This window comes from Mesocricetus auratus, unplaced genomic scaffold (assembly GCF_017639785.1).
Source record: "Mesocricetus auratus isolate SY011 unplaced genomic scaffold, BCM_Maur_2.0 Super-Scaffold_100007, whole genome shotgun sequence".
Taxonomy (NCBI): domain Eukaryota; kingdom Metazoa; phylum Chordata; class Mammalia; order Rodentia; family Cricetidae; genus Mesocricetus; species Mesocricetus auratus.
Window position 1 is genome coordinate 55350078 of NW_024429191.1, and position 9882 is coordinate 55359959.

A 9882-nucleotide genomic window follows, 5' to 3' on the forward strand; every position below is an offset into this window, starting at 1 on the left:
AACAGCCAACAGAAGAAAGACTTGTGTGATCAAATATTTGGGTTTTCTCTCACAGACACCAAGCAAGTGATCCTTCCTGTAACAGATACTCTCTGACTCTGTTGTGTGCTGACACTGGTTAGACCACAGGGCTCAGTCCCCCACACTGCTACCCTCCCTACTTCAGCCCCAGGCTTAGTCCCCATTCTGCTGTCCACCCCCACTTCAGCGCCTGTTGCAAGCCCCAGGGATTCTGTTGTGTGCTGACACGGGCCACACTGGCTCAGTCCCCCACACTGCTACTCTCCTCCTCAGAACCTGTCATTAGCCCCAGGCTGTTTCATTTGTGCTCTTGATTTACTGAATTTAAGCCAGGGCTCCTACAACCTTGTTCTTCACTTGGTTAGTCTTTGGAGTGGCTCCTAGAATTCAGGGAAACAGTTAGGATTACCAGTTCACCACAAGGGTACCTATCAGGGACCTGTTGACCTAGCATGTTGACCTGTTGGCTCATTATGCTGGGCTACATAATGAGTTCCAAACCAGCCTAGGCTAAAGAGTGAAACTCTGCCTCAAAAACAAACAAATAAGGGTGGAGCCATGGCTCAGTGGTTGAGAGCACTGGCTGCTCTTGCAGAGGAAAGAGCAGAGGACCAGGGTTTGTTTCTCAGCTCCCTCCTGGCAGCTCACAACCGCCTGGACCTCCAGCTCCAAGGGATCCTGACCTCTGAGGGCACCTGTACTCACATGCACATATGCACAGGTATATACATAATTTAAAACTAATAAATATTTAGTAAGGCAAATAAAAACAAAAAATGAAGGAGCCATTGCGGTGGCTCAGAAAATTAGGCTCTTTCTGCCAAGACAGATAAATTGAGTTCATCCCAAGGACTCAGAGTAGGAGAGGACCAGCTCCAGCAAGTTGCCCTCACTAACTGTTCGGACACACACACAGACATGCATGCATATAAGTATACAATAAAATAACAGCGACAGAGACCGGGCATGCCTTTAAACCCAGCACTCAGGAGGCAGAGGCAGGCAAGTGGATCTCCGTGAGTTCGAGGCCAGCCTGGTCTACCGAGCAAGTTCCAGGACAGGCTCCAAAACAATACAGAGAAACCCCGTCTCGAAAAATAAAATAAATAAAAATAAATAAGTAAATAACAGTAACAGATATTAGAAAGGCTAATAGTGGTACTTAGTTGTAGAGTGATTGCCTAGCATATCAAAGATCAGGGTTCATTCCACCCCACCAAAAAACAAAGCAAAGACGAAAATCAAAGGCTCCTGATACATAGCATCGCATTGAGATGTGGGCAAAGTAAAGTACAGAAGAAGGGGTGGAGAGCCTCCATGCCCCTTCTACCCTTAGAATCTTTGTGTTCAGCTCCCTGGAAGTTCTCTAAACCAGCCTCGGGGGGTTTTATGGAGGCATCATTATACAAAGACTGATTGGGTCAAGCATTGGCCACTGATGATCAATTTAACTTTCAGCCACTCTCCTAGTCCCCTGTCCTAAAATTGAGAAGTGAGGCTCATAAATCCCAACCCTGTTATCAGGCCTTGGTCCAGACCTGCCATCATCCTGCAGGAATCTAGAGACTGCCAACCACCATAATCGCATTAGCATAAAATAGGCTCATCACTTTGAAGATGCCAAGTCTTATGGTGGAAGTTCCACCCAAGCCCCCCTCCCCTATCTCCCTCCAAACCCTGCTGCATCTCAGAAAGCCGCCAAATGTTGACTCCTCTCCCAGAGAAGCTCAAGACAATTCCCACAGGGTATTTAAACTGCCCCCCAGAAAATAGACTCGTGGTTTTCAAGTCTCTCTTTCTCATCTCCTCTCTGGGGGGCTGGAAGGCCATCTGGGGGCATTGTATTCATTAAACATGGACTTTTAAAATTGATTTGATTTGGTTTGATTTGCATTCCTGCATCAGTGGAGAGGCTTATCAGGGTGCAGAAACTTTTCACCAAGGATTTTAGGAGTTGGTATACTGGGAGACAGAGGAAGACAACATGTATATTGCACAATATCACAGTAAAGCAATTACTAGTATGTATACATCCTAGAGACATTTCTTACCACAGATGAAGAAAATCAGCCTCTGGCAAATGTGAACAACCCCCGTGTGGGTGGGAGAGTGTGCAAGGGCATTTTTTCATTCTGTCATCGCAGACTTGTGCTCTGGGAGAATTTTTCATCTATAATAATTGTTTTGTGAGAAATATATATGTTAAATATAATACTATAGAATTTTTTATTCTTCTTTTTAAATGTATGTGTGTGGGTGTTTTGCCTGCATATATGTCTGGGAACCACATGTGTGCCTGGGGATACCACAAGACTTTCTATAAAGAGGCCTGTTGGCTCTCAGGGCATTTACCACAAATTCTTCTTAAACAAAGGAAGTGAGAGAGCCTGGCCTGTCATCACATCCCTTCTGAGAGGCTGATGCAAACGCATCACAACTTAAAGGTCTTCCTGAGCTACAGAGTGAGTTCAAGTCCAAAAATGTAGTGTGAGCCTGTACCAAAACAAAAAGTGAGACTGGGTGTAGTGGTATAGGCCTGTAATATAGCACTAAGGAGTTGGAGGCTAGAAAATTAGGAGTTCAAGTCCATCTTTGATTAGATAATGATGCTGAATCCCACCTGGGCTAACTAAGGCTGCTTCAAAAACCAACAAATAAATGAAAAGTAAAACCTATGTGTGGGGGTGGGGTGGGGGCGTATAGCTGAGTGGTAGATCACTTGTCTAACATATGTGAAGCCCTAGGTTTAATCCTCAGGACCCCAAAATAAATGAAAATTGCCTTTGGTTTTTTGAGACATGGTTTCTCTGTGTTACAGCCCTAGCTGTCCTGGAACTCACTCTGTAGACCAGGCTGGCCTCAAACTCATAGAGATCTGCCTGCTTCTGCCTCCTGAGTGCTGGGATCAAAGGCGTGTGCCACCACACACAGCAATCTTGGTGTTCTTTTTTAAATTTTCATATGTATGAGTATTTTACCTGTATGTGTGTCTGCGTGCTATGTATGTACAGTGCTTGTAGAGGGCATGGATCCCCTGGGCCTGGAGTTACAAATGGTTTTGAGCTGCTATGAGGGTGCTGGGAAAGGAACCCAGGTTCTCTGAAGGAACAGTCGCTGCTCTTAAGCAATAAGCCATCTCTCCAGCCCCATCACTGACACTCTTAATGCCTAATCCTATTTCTCTACTCTCAAGTGGTTTATTTCTAGCTCTGTCTTCCCATCTGGGGTGACCTGAATCTGTTACTTTTAAGACTGATAGGCACAACAAACTTTATGAGATGATGAGAATAGACAAAAGAATTTCTTAGGAATATCCAAACCTGCGTTGCAAAATAGATGATATCAAAACTTATTGGGTATGCATTTAAAAACATATTTGGTAGTGAAAGTGTAAAATCCAATGTGAAGTTGCACAGCTGATGTATGGGTTTGCTTTGTCAACTTGACACAGCCTAGAGTCCTGAAAGAAAGCTTCAGGTGAGGAACTACCTAGATCAGGTAGACCTCTGGGCGTGTCTATCAGGCTTGTCTTGGTTATTAATTGATACAGGTGGGCTCTGTTTTGCTAGTGACAAACAGAGACTCACGCAGCTTGCTGAAAGGAGCCTTCCTGACTCAGCAATAAAAACAAAACAAAACAAAACAAACAAACAAAAAAACAGCAAGGTTCTTTTAAAAGGCTCTGCTAACGATTGAAAGGTGTGTACTTACAGCTGGAAGTGGCAGTGACCACATCTTCAAGCCAGCACAGCTTTTGCTGGATGTCAGCAAAGACTGAGGCGATGAGCTGGAGTCATGCTTATGCCTGCCACCTTGGAAAAACTGTAGTTTAAACAGACATGGTTTTAACAGATAAGACATGTGGCCAGAAAAACATAAAGATTTACAGTAAAGTCAGACTTGGATGGAAAAAAAACCTCTAAAGGTTTACAATGTGTTTAAAAATATACATAGGATTAATAGAGAAAAAGAAACTGCATAGTGGTAAATAAATAGAGAAGCTGGCTGTGGTGGCGCACGCCAGTAGGATTTGCTCCAGAGGCAGATTTCCAGAGAAACCCTGTCTCAGAAAAATAAATAAAAAATAAAAGTAAAAGAAATAGAGTAATAAATAATAGATAAATAAATAAGCCACAAAACAATAGAAAATACACAGAGAGTCTGGATATTGTATGCTATTGTGTTTTTCAGTTTTTCAATTGCTAAAGAAGGAAAAACTGCTAAAATATACTTGATTATAAATGCTGCTGAATTAATCCAACTTATATATTTCAAAAATGCTTTCATTTCTAACTTTAAATATAAGGACCGGTTACTTGGGAAAAGAGTTTTTGTTTATGTTTTTACAGAAAATGCAAAGCTGAGGATTCCTTCCAGGCTTCTGTGGTTTGATGAACCAAGACCCCCGGAAGCAGTGGGCCAGGTGTTCTAACAATTGAGACAGCTAGGATGATGCAGCCTTACGGACCCCGAAAATAAAAACTTAAACAAGTTTCTGAGTTTTGTCATGATCCCCATGGTATGAACAGCGCCCCCATCCAGCAGGAAGCAGTTTGGAATGAGCGATGTCCAAATCCCCATATTGCTTATAAATCTTTGTTTTCATTTGAATGGGGTTGCTTATCATTGGTTAATGATCACAACCAATCTCTTTTTAAACGAAAAAGGGGATTATGATATGGAAATGAGTACTTTGTATTGGTATGGTTTTTCATTTATTGATACAAATTCAAGGTCAATTTTGTGATATGTATATTTCTCCTCTTAATTAAGTATTGTGCTTATACTGATCTTTTAAAACATAATGCATAATTAAATATAGACTATAGATAGTTACTTATAATAGTCAGAACTTATAGTTATGTTAGTTAGGTTTTCTAGATATACAGAGATATATTTGAGATAGATAGACAGTCTTCAAACCTTTCAAAGACCTTCAGAAAATGGCATTTAAAATGGTTTAGGGCTTTTCTTGACAATGAGAAATGTCTGCTCCTGGCAGCACCAATTACGTCTGAGAGGAAGATGGGCATCGAAGAAACTTGTTATGGAGTTTGCTTTCAACATGGCAAGATTAGCCATTTGGGCAAGAAACTGCTCTTGCCTGTACTGCTTGACTGTTGCTGTATAATCTGGACATGCAGGACCCATAGGAAAGTGACTGCTGAACTCAAACAGTCCTTCAGGGTTACTGCTTCATGGAAGAGTCTGTGAGACTTTCTGCAGGACACAGAAAAATGAATGACAGACTGCCAATGCAAATGGACAGTTTGAGACTTCCTGCTTTGCTGAGAAGTCTTCCAGATACACTGTGGTTTATGGGCTGAAGATGGATGCCCCAACATTTCAGAGGAACTTTGGATGACTGTCCAGGAAGCGAGATGTCTCTGTCAATCCTAGTGTTTATATATTATCCTTCTGTGGTCTTTGATAGAGTTGAAGACAGATAGTTATAATCATAGTTTTCCTTAATTATGATAAAAGATAAACTACATATAAGACTTTAGACTCACAAAGATAGGATAGATGATTTTTTAAATCTTACTAAATGTTAATAGACAAAATATTGTAACTATGTTCTTGATAGCCGTTCTGTTATATATAATTTGACAATGTAAAGTTAAAACCTTTCTTTTTATTTAGACAGAAAAGAGGAGATGATGGGAGATGCCATTCTGTAAATCTGTCTCTTATTGGTTGTTGAATAAAGTGCTGTTGGCCTGTAGGGAAGCAAGAGAGGTGGAACTAGGAGTCGAGGAGGATTCTGGGAAGGAGAAACACAGGGAGCCATGATGTCGCTTCAATAGGGGTAAGAAGTCCGGACCTTTTCTCCGGTAAGAGAAATACTTAGATTAACAATAATGGAGTAAATACTTATGTCAGAGCTAGCCAGTAAGAAACAAGCAAGGCCAACAGCTTCATAATTAATATAGTGTCCTGTCAATTGGGACTGATGCAGCTCTGGGACCAGGCTGGCGGGAAGGCCTCTCTTTACAGTCTTGGTTATTAATTGATACAGGAGAGCCTAGCCCACCGTGGGCAGCACCATCCTTAGAAAGCTAGTTAAGCATGAGCCTATGAGGAACCCAGAGAGCTAGCCAGTAAGCAGCACCCCTCTATGGTTTCTGCTTCAAGTCCTGTCCTGCTATCCCTCAATGACAGATTGTGATCCAGGAGAGTAAAGCTCTAAGTAGTGTTTTATCAAAGAAACAAAGGGAAACTAGGACAGCCAGTATGACTCTTTGATGGGTCAGATCTCAGCCCACTGCTCTTCCTTCCTGTGGCAGTGACCAGGTTGCCATATCAGCCCTGGTCTGTCTCTGGACTTGTCAAGTATGCAATAGAAAATGAAATTTCATTTCTAAAGCCCCTTTTAGGTGTTTCTGTTATTCCTAGTGGAATATAATATCAATTAATGGTATGGTTTTCTTTAAGTCCAAATGCTAAATTGAATCAATTCAAATCTAGCTAGGCCATAGCCTGGGCAGCCCTACTACTTCCTACAGTGTTCTTCTAGTGGACGTATTGTCTCTACACGGCGAGCAAAAAGCACAGCAAACATTGGCAGGGTCCCACTGGCAATGGGTAGGAACTCAGGAAGTGCAGATGGCTGGCTGTGTGGGGAAATTGGCAGAGAGCTGGATGCCCCTACTGAGCCACAGGGATGAGGCTGGGTAGAAGGCAGGTCAAGGGCTATTTCTTGGTGTTTCAACATGAGGAGCCCCATAAGACGCTCCCCTGATATCTGTCCTGAGTACTGCCTGAGTCTAAAGCCCTGAAATCCACAGAGCCAGTGTGCCTCTTTAAGAACAAGGAGTGGGAGGGGCTAGGGATGAGGAAGTATGATAAAAGACAAGAGATGTTTTTCTACTTCTGGAAGTAGGTGGAGAAAGGATACAGACAAGAAGTCTGTATTGAGGCGCCTGTGTGGACAGTGTTTGCTTTGTTCGGCAGTGCTAGCTTGGGCCTCGTGGGAAACAAAGGCCCTGCCTGATGTCTTTTCTCCTCTGATCCACCGCTGTTAGTGTAACCCACACTCAGGCTATGCCAGGACTATGTTCACCTCCCACCCTCCTTTTCATGACATGCCAAGGACACACAGATGGCATTTGCAGGATTCAACAATAACAGAGGTGTACCCAAGATGCCTACCAGTTCCTTAGGCCCAAAGAATTCTTATTGTATGAAGGAGATTCTGTGTTGTAGAAAGGTCAGGAGACCACTTCAGGTAACAGAGGACTTTTAGCAGAAGTCTGAGCTCTTAAAAATTACATTTAAAAACTCTGTGTGTGTGTGTGTGTGTGTGTGTGTGTGTGTGTGTGTGTGTGTGTGTGTGTGTGTGCATGTAAGCACCGCACATGTGTTATGTGAGCAGGTAGAGGTCAGAGGAGTTTGTCCTTCTACAATGTGGGTTCCAGGGACCAAACTCAGGTCACCAAGCTTGGTGGCAGGTACCTTTACTCACTGATCCATCTCCCTGACCCTTAAAGGGGGGAGGTTTGTACATGCTTGACCTGTGCTCTGCTGCTGAACCCAGTCCTTGGACTGTGGATATATACTTATTGCCAAATGCCTCTGAACCACACTTAATGCAGTGCTGAGAACTGAACCCAGGACCTCATGAGTGCTAGGAAAACACTCTACCACTGAGCTATATCCCCAATCTTTTTTTTTTTTTTTTTTTGGTTTTACGAGACAGGGTTTCTCTGTATTGTTTTTGAGGCTGTCGGTGCAGCCTGGCCTCGAACTAACAGAGATCCACCTGCCTCTGCCTCCCGAGTGCTGGGATTAAAGGCATGTGCCACCACCGCCCGGCTATATCCCCAATCTTAACACTTGGCCTTAATTTAATAAACTAGGTGGGGCTCCCTCCATTGTTTTCCATCTGTATTCCCTTGGGATGTGCTAGCCCCAAAATTTCTCTAGTCCAAAACCCATTTCCCACTGCCCATTGTTGTAAACTGTGTTTCCCCTAATTATGCAGAGGAGCTCTGGCCGAGAATTGGTCAGTGTGAGACTTTCAATGTAGAGTGGAAGCCATGGCCCTCAAGTCAGGCAGATTGGCTCAGAAACCAAGATTCTTATATAAGAGTCCAGAGATGTCATCTCTAGTTGTGGAGGAAGAAGCAAAGGTATAAATGGCATCATAGAGAACCAACCCTGGCAAAATCTTGAAGCAGCTGGGGACATAACAAGGAAATGTGGTTAGTATATGAGTGAATAAAAAAGTTATTAGGGTTGCAAGTGTAGTTTAAAGGCGCTGGGTTCAAACCCCAGCCCAGAGGGGAGGGACAGTGTAGTTTCAACAGATATTTACCATGTGCCAAATACTGCTCTAGACATAAATGCAGCAAGGAAACAATGAAGTGACTGTGCTCATTATCACAGTAACAAACCTTGAAGATGATGACTATCAGAGCAAATTGTATGAGTCTCTGAAAGAGATGCCTTGGGGAATAGGGTTAGAAGAGGGGAGCCATTGACAGAAGCATGGCCTGGAATTGTTTTTCCTTATGAGTCCTACTGTGCACCTTGATTTAAAGTTTTAAAAATTTTAAATTATTAACTATGAGCTGCATGGTAGGGTTTTTGTTTTTTCTAGTTTATTGAGACAGGATCTTACTTTGTTGCTCAGGCTGGCCTTGAACATAAGGTTTTCTTGCCTAAGCCTCCCAAGTGTGAGGTTTACGGGGGTGTGCCATCACACCCAGTGCCCCCCAGGATTATGCCATCATACCCAGTGTCTCCCCACCCTGGTGTGTATGTGTGTGTGAGTTCGTTACTGATGACTGAATTTAGGGACTTACATATGCCTAGTATTCTACCACTGAGTACCTGCAGCACTTCAAGCTATTTATTATATGAATACTTGGTAGGAAGTGGGCATGTGGGTAACCACTCCCTCCTATATATCTTCCCATGGTATGTCTTGCAGCTAATGGTCTTCACACTGAGATACCCATCATCCAGGCTGACCTGAGCAGACCAGGTGACTTCTCATTGCCTGTTTCTCTCTACCTGAGGCAAAGATGCTCATGTAAAATCTTCCAGTGTCCTACAGGGACAGGATGTTCATTGTGGGAACTCTGGAAGGACTTTTAGCCTCCTGGAAGAACACTGGGTGGAGCTTGATAGACCACATGTCAATCAGGGGTAAAACCAGGTTGGTGCAGTCTCACCATTGCAAAGGTGCCCAGACAGACACCAAATCATGACACAGCTTCCATCTGGATAATGCTGTGCAGTTGTTGATGGCATCTGTACTGCTCACTTGTGGAAAGACAGGGTAATTTGCTATCCTGGATGGATTATTGCCATAGAAGATTTCACAAGAAGTCATTTAGTCCCTAAGGCAAGAAGGGCCTTCAAATGAGGTGTGAGAACAATTATGTGTTATAAAAGAAAGAAAAGAGATAACTGACTGGAATCAGGATGTAATTAGTGGGAAAATATTCAAAATGTCTGCATAACAGAACAAGTAAGATTGGCAGGGAAGCACGCAGGTTCTCCTCTGCGAGCCCATGCAGAGACAAATACGGAGGCCACCGGCAGTTCGGGCAGTAGCGTGTAGAGGTGGCACAACAGTGCTCTGGTAAATAAACATCTGACAGTTCTGGAGAAAAGAGCCAGGATTTGCAGTGGTTGCCCATTTTAATTCTATAAATACTTTCACCTTGGCCAATCTCAAGCTACCTGACTGAAGTCACTGGATGTGGAGTTGGGGGGGCAGGGGTCAGTTCTCAGTGGTGCCTGTCAGCTGTTGGGTTCAGCCAGGTTCCAGCACTGTGGCTCACTTAAAAAACAGAGAGCCCCCAGGTTCCTCAGGCCATCTGCCCTTAGCCTTGTGGATATTGCTTGAGC